Source organism: Nomascus leucogenys, chromosome 17 (genome assembly GCF_006542625.1).
Source record: "Nomascus leucogenys isolate Asia chromosome 17, Asia_NLE_v1, whole genome shotgun sequence".
Taxonomy (NCBI): Eukaryota; Metazoa; Chordata; class Mammalia; order Primates; family Hylobatidae; genus Nomascus; species Nomascus leucogenys.
The window spans coordinates 84038404-84056671 of NC_044397.1; positions in this window are offsets into that span (position 1 = coordinate 84038404).

Genomic DNA, 18268 nt, shown 5'->3' on the forward strand with positions numbered 1-18268 from the left:
GCATCAAAGATTTTTAGCTGCGAAAACCTTTTTTCAAATGATCTTACGTGCAAATAGAATACATAAAGCAGGCTGGGCACGGTGGCTCACGCCTGTAATCCCGGTGCTTTGGGAGGACAAGGCGCGTGGATAACCTGTGGTCAGGAGTCCGTGACCAGCCTGGCTAACATGATGAAACCCTGTCTCTACCAAGAAAACACAAAAATTAGCCGGGCACGGTGGCACATGCCTGTAGTCCCAGCTACTAGGGAGGCCGAGGCAGCAGAATTGCTTGAACCCGTGAGGCAGAGGTTGCAGTGAGCTGAGATCACGCCACTGCACTCCAGTCTGGTGATAGAGCAAGACTGTGTCTTAAGGAAAAAAAAAAAAAAGAATAAGCAGGAGAGAGAATTGTTGATCGCCCTTTAGGTAAAGCACAGAAGAGCTATAGATCCTCAAAATAGCCTTCATTTCTATTTATGATGCCAGCCTATTAGAAATTTCCTAGAGGCTGGTGCGGTGGCTCATGCCGGTATTCCCAGCACTCTGGGAGGCCGAAGTGGGCGGATCACGAGGTCAAGAGATTGAGACCAATCTTGCCAACATGGTGAAAGCCCGTCTCCACTAAAAATACTAAAATTAGCTGGGTGTGGTGGCACGTGCCTGTAGTCCCAGCTACTCGTGAGGCTGAGGCAGGAGAGTTGCTTGAACTCCGGAGGTGGAGGTGGCAGTGAGCTGAGATCAAACCACTGCATTCCAGCCTGGCGACAGAGTGAGATTCCGTTAAAAAAAAAAGTTCCTAGAAATTCTGAGGATATTGACATTGTAGTTATTCAGCACACATCAGGTCCTTCCAAGGGGCCCACACAAGGACCTAATGACATAATGGTGACCAGGAAAAGCTCAGTGACTCACCACATAGGGGTCACAGCCCAGCAGGGAATAGTGCTCTGTCTCTTACAGTGACAGCCCAGGACAGCCAGGGCTCTGATGAAGGAAGCACGGGGTAGAATGTGGAGGACTGTGATGGAAGAAGCCCAGGTGGATTAGGTAACACCAGGAGGTATGAGACAGGTTAGAGAGAATCGGTACTCCTGCTATTTCCTGGAAGTAATTCATTTAATTACAGTAAACATTTCTCAGAAACTAGGTGAATCCATTTTCTTTCTAGAACTAATCAAGACCTATAAGTCAGAGAGGACATTTTCTTTTCTTTTTTTTTTTTTTTTTTTTTGAGACGGAGTCTTGCTCTGTCCCCCAGGCTGGGGTGCAGTGGCGCAATCTCGGCTCACTGCAAGCTCCGCCTCCCGGGTTCACGCCATTCTCCTGCCTCAGCCTCCTGAGTAGCTCGGACTACAGGCACCCGCCAACACGCCCGGCTAATTTCTTGTATTTTTAGTAGAGACGTGGTTTCACCATGTTAGCCAGGATGGTCTCGATCTCCTGACCTCGTGATCCGCCCACCTCGGCCTCCCAAAGTGCTGGGATTACAAGCGTGAGCCACCGTGCCTGGCCTGTTTCTTTTCTTTTTAAAAAAGACTTGATTGATATAACTTACAGATCATAAAGTGTACAATTAAATGGGTTTGGGTGTATTAATCAGTACTGCAACCATTACTATGGTCAATTTTAGAACATTTTCATCACCTCAGAAAGAAACCTCATACCTTCTAGGCCTTACCCCTTTCCCCCCACAGTCAATTCCCTGCTCTAAGCAACCACAAATCTACTTTTCTTTGTAGATTCACTTTTCTTTTTTTGAGATGGAGCCTCACTCTGATTGAGCGCAATGGCACAATCTCTGCTCACTGCAACCTCTGCCTCCCAGGTTCAAGAGATTCTCCTTCCTCAGCTTCCTGAGTAGCTTGGATTACAGGCGCCCACCACGATGCCAGGCTAATTTTTGTATTTTTAGTAAAGATGAGGTTTCGCCATGTTGGCCAGGCTGGTTTTGAACTCCTGACCTCAAATGATCCTCTGGCCTTGGCCTCCCAAACTGCTGGGATTACAGGCGTGAGCCACCGTGCCTGGCCTAGATTCTCTATTCCTGATTTGCATATAAATTGAGTCATATATTATGTGGTCTTTTCTGACTGGCTTCTTTCACTAACACTTTTTTAAGGGTTCATGCTAGTTGTAGCATGAAGTTCTACTTCATTCCCCTTTGTGGCTGAATGAAATTGCATTGTATGGATATATCACCTTTTATTTATCAGTTTATCCAGGGATGGATTTAATAGCTTCCTAGGGCTGCCTAGGAACCTAGGTACATATAACACAGTACCACAAACTGAGTGGCTTAAAAAACAACAGAAATGGGCTGGGCATGGCGGCTCATGCCTGTAATCCCAGCACTTTGGGAGGCTGAGGCGGGCGGATCACAAAGTCAGGAGATCAAGACCATCGTGGCTAACACAGTGAAACCCTGTCTCTACTAAAAAATACAAAAAATTAGCTGGGCGTGGTGGTGGGCGCCTGTAGTCCCAGCTACTCAGGAGGCTGAGGCAGGAGAATGGAGTGAACCCGGGAGGCGAGGTGGAGCTTGCAGTGAGCCAAGATCCGCAACTGCACTCCAGCCTGGATGACAGAGTGAGACTCTGTCTCAAAAAAAAAAAAGAAAGAAAGAAAAAAAGAAAGAAAGAAAGAAAAAAATCCCATATTCTCCACTTATTCATCCCTCCTCCCTAAACTCCTGGCAACTACTGATCTTTGTGCTGTCTTCACAGTCTCACTTTTTCCAGAATATTATATAGCTGGAATCACACAGTATGAAGCCTTTTCAGGCTGGCTTCTTTTACTGAGCCATATACATTTAAGGTTCCTCCATGTCTTTTCATAGATTGATAGCTCTTTTCTTTTTATTGCTAAATAATATTGTATTGTATGGATGTACCACAGTTTGTTTACTCATTCATCTGTTAAAGGACATCTTGATTGCTTCCAAGTCCTGCAATTATGAATAAAGCTGCTGTAAACATTTCTGTGTAAGTTTTTGTGTGGATATAAGTTTTTGTGTGTGGATATAAAGCTCATTTGGGTTAATACCAAAGAGCCTGATTGCTGTATCACATGGTAAGAATATGTTTAACTTCGCAAGAAACTGCCAATCTGTCTTTCAAAGCAGCTGTGCCATTTTGCATTCCCACCATCAATGAATGACAGTTCCTGTTGGGCCACCTCCTTGCCAGCATTTGGTGATCAGTTTTGGATTTTAGCCATTCTAATAGGTGGGTAGTGGTATATCATTATTGTTTTAATTTGAAATTTTTAGTGACATATGATGTGGAGCATCTTTCCCTATGCTTGTTTGCTATGTGTATATTTTCTTTGATGAGGTGTCTGCTCAGATCTTTTGCCCACTTTTTCATTGGGTTATTTGTTTTCTATTGTTCAGTTTTAACAGTTCTTTGTGTATTTTGAATGTAAGTCCTTTATCAGGTATGTGCCCTGTAAATATGTTCTCCCAGTCTGTAGCTTGTATTGTCATTCTCTTGTCGATTCTTTTGCAGAGCAGTTTTTAATTTTAATGGTGTAGAATTTATCAATCGTTTCTTTCATGGATTATGCTTTTGGTGTTGTGTCTTAGAAGTCACCAGCAGACACAAGGTCATCTAGATTTTCTCCTATGTCATCTTCTAGAAGTTTTATACTCATTTTTTATTTAGGTCTACAATAAACTTGGAGTTAATTTTTGTGAAAGCTGTAAAGGAGCTTCTACGGGGGACATACACTAACTTATTTGAGAAAGGGCAGGTAATTGTGAAACTCTTAGCTGGGTCTTACAACAGACCCTAGATCCATCAAGAGAACCCAACCTTCAGAACCCTATAGTGGAACGTTTTCCATGCATACATGGGGAGAATATGCAGTCATATGTTCACATGCACAACTGTACATGATCACACACATGCATATGGTATGTCCTGATCCAGAGTTCTCCCGGCATTCTCTCAGAGTGTTTCTCTCTGTCAATTTCTTCATTAAGCGGTCTCATTGTGTCCCTGAACTGACTTACTTTTTTTTTTTTTTTTTTTTGAGACGGAGTCTCGCTCTGTCGCCCAGGCTGGAGTGCAGTGGCGCAATCTCGGCTCACTGCAAGCTCCGCCTCCCGGGTTCACGCCATTCTCCTGCCTCAGCCTCTCCGAGTAGCTGGGACGACAGGCACCCGCCACCACGCCCGGCTAATTTTTTGTATTTTTAGTAGAGATGGGGTTTCACCGTGGTCTCGATCTCCTGACCTCGTGATCCGCCCGCCTTGGCCTCCCAAAGTGCTGGGATTACAAGCGTGAGCCACTGCGCCCGGCCTGAACTGACTTTCAATGGGCGACAGTGGCCTTACCTGGTAGGGGGTGCAGGCTACACCCTGGTGTACAAAGTGTGCTGAGTAGTTGAGAGTGTGGGCAAGTGTGCAGTGAAGCCAGGACAATCGCCGGCCAGGTCTCTGGAAAAAACCCCAGGACAGGGCTGTTCAGGCTGTGTGATGCTATACTAAGATGTTTGACTTGAGGAAGGGGTGCTTTTTAAGAATCTGCCCAGAGGGTTGTGTTCAAAGATTTGCTGGGCACTTATATTCTGTGAGACCTCAGATACAGACAACTTTCTGAGCCTCAGCTTTGTCATGTGTAAAATGGGCATGAATGCTCTTCCCCTTTGCAGAGGTTTGTGGGCATTAAGTGAGGTGAGCATGCAACGGTTTTTGAACAGAGCTGACACGGAGGTACTTGTTCAAGAAATAAGAGATGCTATTATTACTACTCTTTGTAGCATAGTTTAAGGTTTCCCTTCCTCTCATCCCAGCTCTGAAGGACATCATCAAGGTGAACTGAGCCCCTTCTGTTTCTTCTCTTCCGCCTAACCACCTCGCCGCTTCCTTTCCCCCTGTCCTGCCCCCATTCTTAGCCCCGCCCCTCCTGCAGGCCCGCCCCTGGCCCCGCCCTTCCTCTGATCCCGCCCACCACCCCCGCGCCAGCACAGCCCTCCCTCAGCAGGGCAAGTAGCTTATGGTGTAGTTTCGTGGGATTGTGACAAAGCCCACGTGTTTGGGGGACACGTCAATGTCCTTAGGCGACTGCCGCGATTTGAAGCGGAAGTTCTGCATGATGGTGGTGAGGTAGAGGAAGAGCTCCATTCTGGCCAGGCCTTCTCTGAAACAGTTCCGCCTTCCTGAGGAGGAGAGGCGGGAGGGGTGGGGGTGAAGCCCACTCTCAGTGCAGCCTCGCCCCACTACCGACCTCCAGCTGCTGCTCTCCCAGGGAGGAGGGGTGGAATATTATGGCCTGAGAGAGTTTCAGAGGAGGCTCTGATCCTCCCTGAGCCTCAGTTTTCTTGAGTGTACAAAAGATGTACAGAAGATGGGGTGATCGAAGCCAGGTGTCACGATGGGAGGTTTAGATGCTCCTTCCTGCAGACACACTCGCAAATATGACTGCTGTGCCGTCATCTCCTTTTTAGGGATCTGAAGAATCTGCTGTGTGATCTTAGACAAATAAGTCTCTGATTCTCTCTGGGCTTTGGTTTTCCCCGCCTCTGAAAGGGGTATGATGTTTCTTTCCCTTTTGCCTGGGCGCAGGTACTGGTTGCTTGGTAGTTAAGGGAGTAACAGCTGGTGGCTCAAGGGTAGATTCTAACAGGAACTTCCAATCTGGGGAAATACCAGGCTACACGGCAGAGAGGGGAGCTGGGTAAGGGAGGCCCCTGCTGGTGTGAGCAGTGGCCTGGCAGCAAACAGTGGTCTCTTACTGATGGAGAAGGGCACAAAAGCATCACGCTTCTTAAACTGCCCCTTCTCACCCAGGAAATGCTGGGGATTGAAGTCCCGGGGGTTGGAGAAGAACCTGGGGTCTCTCAGCACGGAGCCCAGCATAGGGAACACTTCTATGCCCTGGGAGGGAGGAGGAAGGTGTATGTGATGAGGCGGGTTGGGGGATTGGTGAAAGTACACAGGGGCTGGAGGGGGAACTAGGGTGCCCCAGGTGAGGGGAAGTGGCAGGCATGGGAATTCAGGACCTCTGAGGGTGGAGCTTTGGGGGATAAAAGTTTCACGTCTCTGAGACCGGAAGTTTGGGAGACATGGGGTTCATGTCCTCTTAGGCAGGGTGTTCAGGGAACATGAAATTTATGTCCTTAAGGCAAAAGGGCAAGGAGAAAGGAAAAGGAGACTCATGTCCCTTGGGACAGGGAGTTTGTGGACATGGAGTTCATTCCTCTCCATGTGGCAAAAATTCTGGGGGAGATACAGGATTCAGGAGTCTCCGAGAGGGAAGATGGAAGGGATGTGGTGGTTTGAAAAATCTTCGATTGAGGGAGTGAGACAGGGGCTAGAAAGCTTCTCATGGAGATGGGGTGCTGAGGTCACAGGGAGTGTGTTGGAAGTCCTAGGCTGGTGGGGGGACGTGCAGCACCTTGGGGAGGAAGAAATCCCGAAACTTGGTGTCCTTCTTGACCCTGCGGCCCACACCCATGGGGAGCATGTCTCCAAATCTTTGGATCTCATGGATCACTGCCTCTGTGTAGAGTGTCTTGGCCCGGTCCTCAAACTTGGGCTGCCGGTTCTTGCTGATCACTCTGTCAATCTCCTCATGGACTTTTGTTGGGGGAGGAAGGGGAATGTGTTTAGTATCTAGGGGTCTCAGAGCAGGGATGATAGCCTGAATAGGTAAAACGGGGTGGATGACATGGCTCCGTGTATGACACGGAGGTAGACCATTCGCAACGACGTCAGCAATTCGCATTGTTGGCGCAGGATCATGTTAACCAGGTCGTGCCAGAATCACAGGGGAGGCACAGGGAGGAACTTAGGGGATGATCCAGAGGAGCGGGCAGTGGGCACTCAGTGGGCTTGGGACAGGAGTGACTGACCAATCAGTGCAGACATTTTCAATATTTAAATAGCTAGTGAGACTCAGCTGATGCCTATCAGCTGAATATTGCCCTGTCTCTGGACATCAAGGCACGTCTGAGGGTCCTGGGATCTGGGACAGGTGGGTACATTGCACCAGGATCAGGGGAGTTTTGAGGGTCTGGGGCCCTCCACTTCCCTTCCCCTCCAGCCTTACCCTCCACCTCTGGGTGCTTCATGAGCAGCAGGAAGCCATAGTGCAGGGTGGTGCTGACGGTCTCGGTGCCCGCATAGAAGAGGTTCAGCGTGGTCAGCACCAGGTTCTTCAAGTAGAACTCTGTGTTGGGTTCTTTTCCTCCTGCAGGGAGACGACGCTTTAGGCCAACCTCACTCCTCTTGCCCTCAAGGCGTGCCACCACATCTGGCTAATGTTTTAAAAAATGTGTCGTAAAGATTATATCTCGCCATGTTGCCCAGGCTGGTCTCAAACTCCTGGGCTCAAGCAATCCTCCTTCCCCAGCCCCCTAAAGTGCTGGGGTTATTATTTATTTATTTTTATTTATTTATTTTTTGAGATGGAGTCTTGCTATGTAATCCAGGCTGTAGTATAGTGGCATGATCTTGGCTCACTATAGCCTCCACCTCCCCAGTTCAAGAAATTCTCCTGCCTCAGCCTCACGAGTAGCTGGGATTACAGGCATGCACCACCATGCCTGGCTAATTTTGGTATTTTTAGTAGGGATGGGGTTTCACCTTGTTGGCCAGGTTGGTCTTGAACGTCCTCCTCAGCCTCCCAAAGTGGTGGGATTACAGGCATGAGCCACCGCGCCTGGCTGAGGCCCAGATTAAAATGTTAAAAAAAGTACTCTTTATGCAGACACCTTGGGTTAACATTTTAACCCATTCCCAATATGACTTGTTCTATTCTATCAATCAATCATCTATCTATCTTACTCTGTTTTATGCTACTATAACAAAATACTACAGACTAGGTAACTTATTTATTTATTTTTTTGAGATGGAGTTTTGCTCTTGTTGCGCAGACTGGAGTGCAAATGGCATGATCTCGGTTCACTGCAACCTCTGCCTCCTGGGTTCAAGTGATTCTCCTGCCTCAGCCTTCAGAGTAGCTGGGATTACAGGCACCTGCCACCACACCTGGCTAATTTTTGTATTTTTAGTAGAGACAGGGTTTCACCATGTTGGCAAGGCTGGTCTTGAACACCTGACCTCGAGTAATCTGCCTACCTCAGCCTCCCAAAGTGCTGAGATTACAGGCGTGAGCTGTAGCACCCAGTCTACTTATAAAGAATACAAATTTATTTCCCGCAGTTCTGGAGACTGGGAGTCCAATATCAAGGAGGTGGTAGGTTCCGTGCCTGGTGAGGATCAGGTTTCTACTTTCAAGATGGCGCCTGCTGTTGGAGCCTCCAAGGGGAGAATCACTGTGTCCTCACATGGTGGAAGGCGGAAGACCAAGAGAGGTGAACTCCGTCCATCAAGCCCTTTTGTAGGGGTACCTAATCCCATTCATGATGATGGAACCCTCATGACCCAATCACCTGTCATAGGCCACACCTCCCAATACTGTTGCATTGGGGATTACATTCCAACATGGATAGAAACATTCAAACCATAGCAATATCTATTTAGTACTTTTTCTGAACCGCTTAAGGTAAATTACATACAACATAGCTTTTACCTCTAAATACTTTGGAGTGTATTTCCTAAAATTAGGGATATTTTCTGATATAACTGCAGTTACATTTATCAGCTATAGTAATTGATGCAATACTTTCATCCCTGAGGTTTATATTCCAACTGTTGGTTTGAGAAGTAATTTGACAACTTTGAAGTGAAATGGCAGCTTCTTTGTTGGCTGAGTGATGCCATGCTGAAGACTCACTCATGGTTCAGCGTGGTGGCTTATTCCTGTAATCCCAGCACTTTTGGAGGCTGAGGCAAGAGGATTGCTTGAGGCCAGGAGTTTGAGACCAGCCCATGCAACACATTGAGACCCTGTCATTACCAAAAACAAAAACAAAAAAAGAAAACAAACAAACGAAATACACAAAGAAAAAAAAAGACTCACATCTAAGTTTCCAGAGGAATCACAACAGTTAATGGCAAGGGCCCTGGATCCAGGGAGCTGGGCTTTGATCCTGGCTCTGAACGCTATCAGAAAAGTGACGTTGATTAAGTTATGTGATCTCTTCATGCCTTAGTTTCCCCAGTGTGGTAAAATGGGGATAATTTTAGAGATACATGGTGAAAACATTTATAGGTGAATTGATGCAAGGTCTGGCATTTTCTTCAAAATAATCCCAATTTGAGGAGGAGGTTCCAAGATGGCCGAATGGGAACAGCTCCTGTCTGCAGCTCCCAGCATGAGTGATGCAGAAGATGGGTGATTTCTGCATTTCCAACTGAGGTACTGGGTTCATCTCACTGGGGCTTGTCAGACAGTGGGTGCAGCCCACAGAGCAGGGCGGGGCAGTGCCTCACCCGGGAAGTGCAAGGGGTCGGGGAATTCCCTTTCCTAGCAAAGGGAAGCCATGACAGATGGTACCTGAAAAATCAGGACACTCCCACACTAATACTGTGCTTTTCCAATGGCCTTAGCAAAGGGCACACCAGGAGATTATATCCCATGCCTGGCTTGGAGGGTCCCACCCCCATGGAGCCTTGCTCACTGGTAGTACAGCAGTCTGAGATCGAACTGCAAGGTGGCAGCGAGGCTGGGGGAGAGGCGTCTGCCATTGCTGCGGCTTGAGTAGGTAAACAAAGTGGCTAGGAAGCTCAAACTGCATGGAGCCCACTGCAGGTCAAGAAGGCCCGCCTGCCTCTGTAGACTCCACCTCTGGGGGCAGGGCATAGCTGAACAAAAGGCAGCAGAAACTTCTGCAGACTTAAATGTCCCTGTCTGACAGCTTTGAAAAGAGTAGTGATTCTCCCAGCATGGAGTTTGAGATCTGAGAACAGATAGACTGCCTCCTCAAGTGAGTCCCTGACCTCTGAGTAGCCTAAATGGGAGACACCTCCCAGCAGGGGCCCACTGACACCTCATACAGCCAGGTGCCCCTCTGAGATGAAGCTTTCAGAAGAAGGATCAGACAGCAAAATTTGCCGTTCTGCAGCCTCCGCTGGTGATATCCAGGCAAAGAGAGTCTGGAGTGGACCTCCAGCAAACTCCAACATACCTGCAGCTGAGGGTCCTGACTGTTAGAAGGAAAACTAACAAACAGAAGGGACATCCACACCAAAACCCCAACTGTACGTCACCATCATGAAAGACCAAAAGTAGATAAAACCACAAACATGGGGAGAAACCAGAGCAGAAAAGCTGAACAGTCTAAAAATCAGCATGCCTCTTCTCATCCAAAGGAACGCAGCTCCTTACCAGCAACGGAACAAAGCTGGACAGAAAATGACTTTGATGAGTTGAGAGAAGAAGACTTCAGGCAATCGGTGATAACAAACTTCTCTGAGCTAAAGGAGGATGTTTGAACCCATCACAAAGAAGCTAAAAACCTCGAAAAAAGATTAGACGAATGGCTAACTAGAGTAAACAGTATAAAGAAGAACTTAAATGACCTGATGGAGCTGAAAACCATGGCACGAGAACTACGTGATGCATGCACAAGCTTCAGTAACTGATTTCATCAAGTGGAAGAAAGGGTATCACTGATTGAAGATCAAATGAATGAAATGAAGCAAGAAGTTTAGAGAAAAAAGAGTAAAAAGAAATGAACAAAGCTTCCAAGAAATATGGGACTATGTGAAAAGACCAAATCTACGTCTGATTGGTGTAACTGAAAGTGACAGGGAGAATGGAAACAAGCTGGAAAACACTCTTCAGGATATTATCCAGGAGAATTTCCCCAACCAAGGCAGGCCAACATTCAAATTCAGGAAATACAGAGAATGCCACAAAGATACTTCTCGAGAAGAGCAACCCCAAGACATATAATTGTCAGATTCACCAAGGTTGAAATGAAGGAAAAAATTCTAAGGGCAGCTATAGAGAAAGGTCGGGTTACCCACAAAGGGAAACCCATCGGACTAATAGCAGATCTCTTGGCAGAAATTCTACAAGCCAGAAGAGAGTGGGGGCCAATACTCAACATTCTGAAAGCAAAGAATTTTCAACCCACAGTTTCATGTCCAGCCAAACTAAGCTTCATAAGTGAAGGAGAAATAAAACCATTTACAGACAAGCAAATGCTGAGAGATTTTGTCACCACCAGGCCTGCCTTACAAGAGCTCCTGAAGGAAGCACTAAACATGGAAAGGAACAACTGGTACCAGCCACTGCAAAAACATGCCAAATTGTAAAGACCATCAATGCTAGGAAGAAACTGCATCAACTAATGAGCAAAGTAACCAGCTAACATCATAATGACAGGATCAAATTCACACATAACAATATTAACCTTAAATGTAAATGGGCTAAATGCTCCAATTAAAAGACACAGACTGGCAAATTGGGTAAAGAGTCAAGACCCATCAGTGTGCTGTATTCAGGAGACCCATCTCACGTGCAGAGACACATATAGGCTCAAAATAAAGGGATACAGAAAAATCTACCAAGCAAATGGAAAATGAAAAAAAAAAAAAGCAGGGGTTGCAATCCTAGTCTTTGATAAAACAGACTTTAAAACAACAAAGATCAAAAGAGACAAAGGAGGCCATTACATAATGGTAAAGGGATCAATCCAACAAGAAGAGCTAACTATCCTAAATATATATGTACCCAATACAGGAGCACCCAGATTCATAAAGCAAGTCCTTAGATACCTACAAAGAGACTTAGACTACCACACAATAATAATGGAAGACTTTAACCCCCACTGTCAGTATTAGACAGTTCAATGAGACAGAAAGTTAACAATGATATCCAGGAATTGAACTCAGCTCTGCACAAAGCAGACCTAAAAGACATCTACAGAACTCTCCACCCCAAATCAACAGAATATACATTCTTCTCAGCACCACATCACACGTATTCCAATATTGACAACATAGTTGGAAGTAAAGCACTCCTCAGCAAATATAAAAGAACAGAAATCACAACAAACTGTCTCTCAGACCACAGTGCAATCAAACTAGAACTCAGGATTAAGAAACTCACTCAAAACCACTCAACTACATGGAAACTGAACAACCTCCTCCTGAATGACTACTGGGTACATAATGAAATGAAGACAGAAATAAAAATGTTCTTTGAAACCAATGAGAAGAAAGACACAACATACCAGAATCTCTGGGACACATTTAAAGCAGTGTGTAGGGGGAAATTTGTAGCACTAAATTCCCACAAGAGAAAGCAGGAAAGATCTAAAACTGACAGCCTAACATCACAATTAAAAGTACTAGAGAAGCAAGAGCAAACACATTCAAAAGCTAGCAGAAGGCAAGAAATAACTAAGATCAGAGCAGAACTGAAGGAGATAGAGACACAAAAAACCCTTCAAAAAAATCAGTGAGTACAGGAGTTGGTTTTCTGAAAAGATCAACAAAATTGATAGACCGCTAGCAAGACTAATAAAGAAGAAAAGAGAGAAGAATCAAACAGATGCAATAAAAAATGATAAAGGGGATATCACCACCGATCCCACAGAAATACAAACTACCACCAGAGAATACTGTAAACTCCTCTACGCAAATGAACTTGAAAATCTAGAAGATATGGATAAATTCCTGGACACATACACCCTCCCAAGACTAAACTAGGAAGAAGTTGAATCCCTGAATAGACCAATAACAGGCTCTGAAATTGTGGCAATAATTAATTGCCTACCAACCAAAAAAGTCCAGGACCAGAGAGATTCATAGCCGAATTCTACCAGAGGTACAAGGAGGAGCTGGTACCATTCCTTCTGAAACTATTCCAGTCAATAGAAAAAGAGGGAATCCTCCCTAACTCATTTTATGAGGCCAGCATCATCCTGATACCAAAGCCTGGCAGAGACACAACAAAAAAAAGAGACTTTTAGGCCAATATGCCTGATGAACATTGATGCAAAAATCCTCAATAAAATACTGGCAAACCAAATCCAGCAGCACATCAAAAAGCTTATCCACCATGATCAAGTGGGCTTCATCCCTGGGATGCAAGGCTGATTCAACACACGCAAATCAATAAACTCAATCCATCACATAAACAGAACCAACAACAAAAACCACATGATTATCTCAATAGATGCAGAAAAGGTCTTTGACAAAATTCAACAATGCTTCATGCTAAAAACTCTCAATAAATTGGGTATTGATGGGATGTATCTCAAAATACTAAGAGCTATTTATGACAACCCCACAGCCGATATCATACTGAATGGGCAAAAACTGGAAGCATTTCTTCTGAAAACTGGCACAAGACAGGGATGCCCACTCTCACCACTCCTATTCAACATAGTGTTGGAAGTTCTGGCCAGGACAATCAGGGAGGAGAAAGAAATAAAGTGTATTCAGTTAGGAAAAGAAGAAGTCAAATTGTCCTTGTTTGCAGATGACATGATTGTATATTTAGAAAACCCCACCGTCTCAGCCCCAAATTTCCTTAAGCTGATAAGCAACTTCAGCAAATTCTCAGGATACAAAATCAATGTGCAAAAATCACAAGCATTCTTATACACCAATAACAGACAAACAGAGAGCCAAATCATGAGTGAACTCCCATTCACAATTGCTTCAAAGAGAATAAAATACCTAGGAATCCAACTTACAAGGGATATGAAGGACCTCTTCAAGGAGAACTACAAACCGCTGCTCAACAAAATAAAAGAAGACACACAAATGGAAGAACATTCCATGCTCATGGATAGCAATAATCATTATCATGAAAATGGCCATACTGCCCAAGGTAATTTATAGATTCAATGGAATCCCCATCAAGCTACCAATGACTTTCTTCACAGAACTGGAAAAAACTACTTTAAAGTTCATATGGAACTAAAAAAGAGCCCACATTGCCAAGTCAATCCTAAGCCAAAAGAACAAAGCTGGAGGCATCACGCTACCTCGCTACCTGACTTCAAACTATACTACAAGGCTATAGTAACCAAAACAGCATGGTAGTGGTACCAAAACAGAGATATAGACCAATGGAACAGGACAGAGGCCTCAGAAATAATACCACACATCTACAACCATCTGATCTTTGACAAACCTGACAAAAACAAACAATGGGGAAAGGATTCCCTATTTAATAAATGGTGCTGGGAAAACTGGCTAGCCATATGTAGAAAGCTGAAACTGGATCCCTTCTTTACACCTTATACAAAAACTAATTCAAGATGGATTAAAGACTTAAATGTTAGACCTAAAACCATAAAAACCCTAGAAGAAAACCTAGGCAATACCATTCAGGACATAGGCATGGGCAAGGACTTCATGTCTAAAACATCACAAGCAATGGCAAGAAAAGCCAAAATTGACAAATGGGATCTAATTAAATTAAAGAGCTTCTGCACAGCAAGAGAAACTACCATCAGAGTGAACAGGCAACCTACAGAATAGGAGAAAATTTTTGCAATCTACTCATCTGACAAAGGGCTAATATTCAGAACCTACAAAGAACTCAAACAAAATTACAAGAAAAAAACAACCCCATCGAAAAGTGGGTGAAGTTCCCCTTCCTGTATCCATGTGTTCTCATTGTTCAATTCCCACCTATGAGTGAGAACATGCAGTGTTTGGTTTTTTGTCCTTGTGATAGTTTGCTGAGAATGATGGTTTCCAGCTTCATCCCTGTCCCTACAAAGGACATGAACTCATCATATGGGGTCGGGGGAGGGAGGAGGGATAGCATTAGGAGATATTCCTAATGTTAAATGATGAGTTAATGGGTGCAGCACACCAACATGGCATATGTATACATATGTAACAAACCTGCACGTTGTGCACATGTACCCTAAAATTTAAAGTATAATAAAAAAAGTGGGCGAAGATATGAACAGATATTTCTGAAAAGAAGACATTTATGCAGGCAACAGACACATGAAAAAATGCTCATCATCACTGGCCATCAGAGAAACGCAAATCAAAACCACAATAAGATACCATCTCACACCAGTTAGAATGGTGATCGTTAAAAAATCAGGAAACAAGAGGTGCTGGAGAGGATGTGGAGAAATAGGAACACTTTTACACTGTTGGTGGGACTGTAAACTAGTTCAACCATTGTGGAAGACAGTGTGGCGATTCCTCAGGGATCTAGAACCAGAAATACCATTTGACCCAGCCATCCCATTACTGGGTATATATCCAAAGGATTATAAATCATGCTGCTATAAAGACACATGCACATGTATGTTTATTGCGGCACTATTCACAATAGCAAAGACTTGGAACCAACCCAAATGTACATCAGTGATAGACTGGATTAAGAAAATGTGGCACATATACACCATGGGGAGGGATAGCATTAGGAGATATACCTAATGTAAATGACGAGTTAATGGGTGCAGCACACCAATATGGTGCATGTATACGTATGTAACAAACCTGCACGTTGTGCTCATGTACCCTAGAACTTAAAGTATATATAAAAAAAGAAATAGAGAAAGCACATGCTCAGAATAATAGTAACTTGAATTTATTATTGCACTTATACAAAAATAAAAAAATTTAAAGCACTTTAAATTTTTTCTGGAATTTAAAATCCACATATTTACATTTTATTTCTTTATTAGCTCTCTTCTTATTCTATTGCTTGTGCTTATTCTTATCTTTGTGTTATAGCGAGGTTAGCAGACAAAACTTTCTAGCACAAATCTTAACAGACACAAATGAAAAAGAGTTCTATTTCTAGCCTAAGCAGCTAATTCTGCATTATCTGTCAACAGATTCCTGATTGGGATATGGGACAAAGATACACCTAAACTTCATTTCCCTAACATTATCATTCTTGGTGTACTAATTACTATTGTTGCATAACAAATTATTCTTGAAACTTAATGGCTTAAAACAAAACTATTATCTCACAGTTTCTGTGGGTCAGAAATCTGGGGACACCTTAGCTGGGTCCAAGATATCACTAAATTTCCAATTATATCTCATTATAATTAGTAGAGTCATCAAGAAGTCTCATGTCCTAGGAGATAAATGGTAGATCATGTGAAGATGAAGTTCCTCTGTAGGACACTTACCTCAGCATATACAGTTAAACCCTTTTTCTATGTGGTTATTGAGAATTTGACTAGTGGTGTTGATTATGGGTAGCCACCAGTACTGATCGGTACTTTTTGTTTATTCCTATTTTTCCAGGAACCATTTGTTTTACACATTGTTCTCTGTATTACTCATATTTACCCAGAGAGAAAAATATATCACTATAATTTGTAAAATTCATATGGTTAATGGAAGGAGCAAAACTGTTCTCCACTTATTACAATTATTTTTGAAACAAAAAAAAGTTGTGAAGATTTCATCTTAATATGGACATTTATCAGTTCTCAAATGACACTTTTATAATTTCTTATGCCTGTCTTTAATCTCTTAATCCTGTTATCTTCAGAAGCTAAGGATGTATGTCACCTCAGGACCTCTGTGATAATTGTGTTAACTGTACAAATTGATGGTAAAACATGTATGTTTGAACAACATGATATCAGTGCACCTTGAAAAAGAACAGAATAATAGTGATTTTTATGGAACAAGGGAAGACAAACATAAGGTATGACTGCCTGTGGGGTCGGCCAAAAAGAGCCATATTTTTCTTCTTTCTTCTTGCAGAGGGCCTATAACTGGACGTGCAAGTAGGAAACATATCACTACATTCTTTTCCTAGCAAGGAATATTAATATTAATACCCTGGTAAAAGTATGCATTCCTGGGGGAATGTCTATAAATGACTGCCCTGGGAATGTCTGCCTTGTGCAGTTGAGATAAGGACTGAGATAAACCTTGGTCTCCTGCAGAACCCTCAGGCTTACGAGGGTTGGGAAAACTCAACCCCAGTAAATTTGTGGTCAGACCGGTTCTCTGCTCTTGAACCCTGTTTTCTGTTATTTAAGATGTTTATCAAGACAATATGTGCACCGCTGAGCATAGACCCTTATCAGTGGTTCTGCTTTTGCCCTTTGCCTTATGATCTTTGTTGGACACTTATCAGTGGTTCTGCTTTTGCCCTTTGTCCTGTGATCTTTGTTGGACCCTTATCAGTAGTTCTGCTTTTGCCCTTTGCCCTGTTCCCTCAGAAGCATGTGATCTTTGTTAGACACTTATCAGTGGTTCTGCTTTTTGCTCTTTGAAGCATGTGATCTTTGTACATACTCTCTGCTCTTACACCCCCTCCCCTTTTGAAACCCTTAATAAAAGCTTGCTGGTCTGAGACTCAGGTGGGCATCATGGTCCTACCGATATGTGATGTCACCCCTGGTGGCCCAGCTGTAAAATTCCTCTCTTTGTACTGTCTTTCTTTATTTCTCAGCTGGCCGACACTTATGGAAAATAGAAAGAACCTATGTTGAAATATTGGGGGTGGGTTCCCCCAATAATAATACAGACATGAAAAACATTTGATGGAAATCCAACATCCATTCCTGATTAAAAATTATCAGCAAACTAGAAATAAACAGAATTTCCTACCCTGACTAAAGGCATCTACAAAAATATCTGCAGCCAACATCATACTTAAAGGGGAAAGACTTAATGTTTTCCCTCTAAGATTGGGAGCAAGTAAAGAATGGCTGTTCTTACCACTCTGATTCAAAATTGCACTGGAGGTTCTATCTATTATTCCACTCTCTGGGTCCACGTGTACACATTGTTTAGCACCCACTTACGAATGAGAACTTGTGATACTCACTTTCTGTGCCTGGCTTGTTTCACTTAAGATAATCACCTCCAGTTGTATCCATGTTGCTATAAAAGACAAGACTTTATTCCTTTTTATGGCTAAATAGTATTCAATGGTGTATATATACCACATTTTATTTAACCATTCATCTGTTGATTCTCTATCTTTGCTATTGTAAATAGTATTCAATTGTGTATATATACCACATTTTATTTAACCATTCATCTGTTGATTCTCTATCTTTGCTATTGTAAATAGTATTTGGACCACATTTCAAGTACTTAATTAGTGGCCACATGTAGCAAGTGACTACCATATTGGGCAATGTAGCCCTAACCCACTGTATGACCTTGGGTAAGACTTGCAAACTGTCACTGCTTCAATCTCTCCATCTATAAAATGGGGATGGCAACAATACCTCCCTAAGAGGGTAAAGACTGAGTTACTGTGTGTAAAGCACTTCACACCTCCCCATCGGTGCTTCACCCTGGGGCTGGAATGAGGACTCAGTCTTAGCATCAAATGACACAGCACAGCAGGACCCAGGTCCTTGGGTCAGAAAAGTCCATGCTGGCACCTCTCCAGGGTTGTTTGTCTTATCATAAAAATCAGGATTGTTTGTCTTATCCTCCTGGGTCATAAAAATCAGG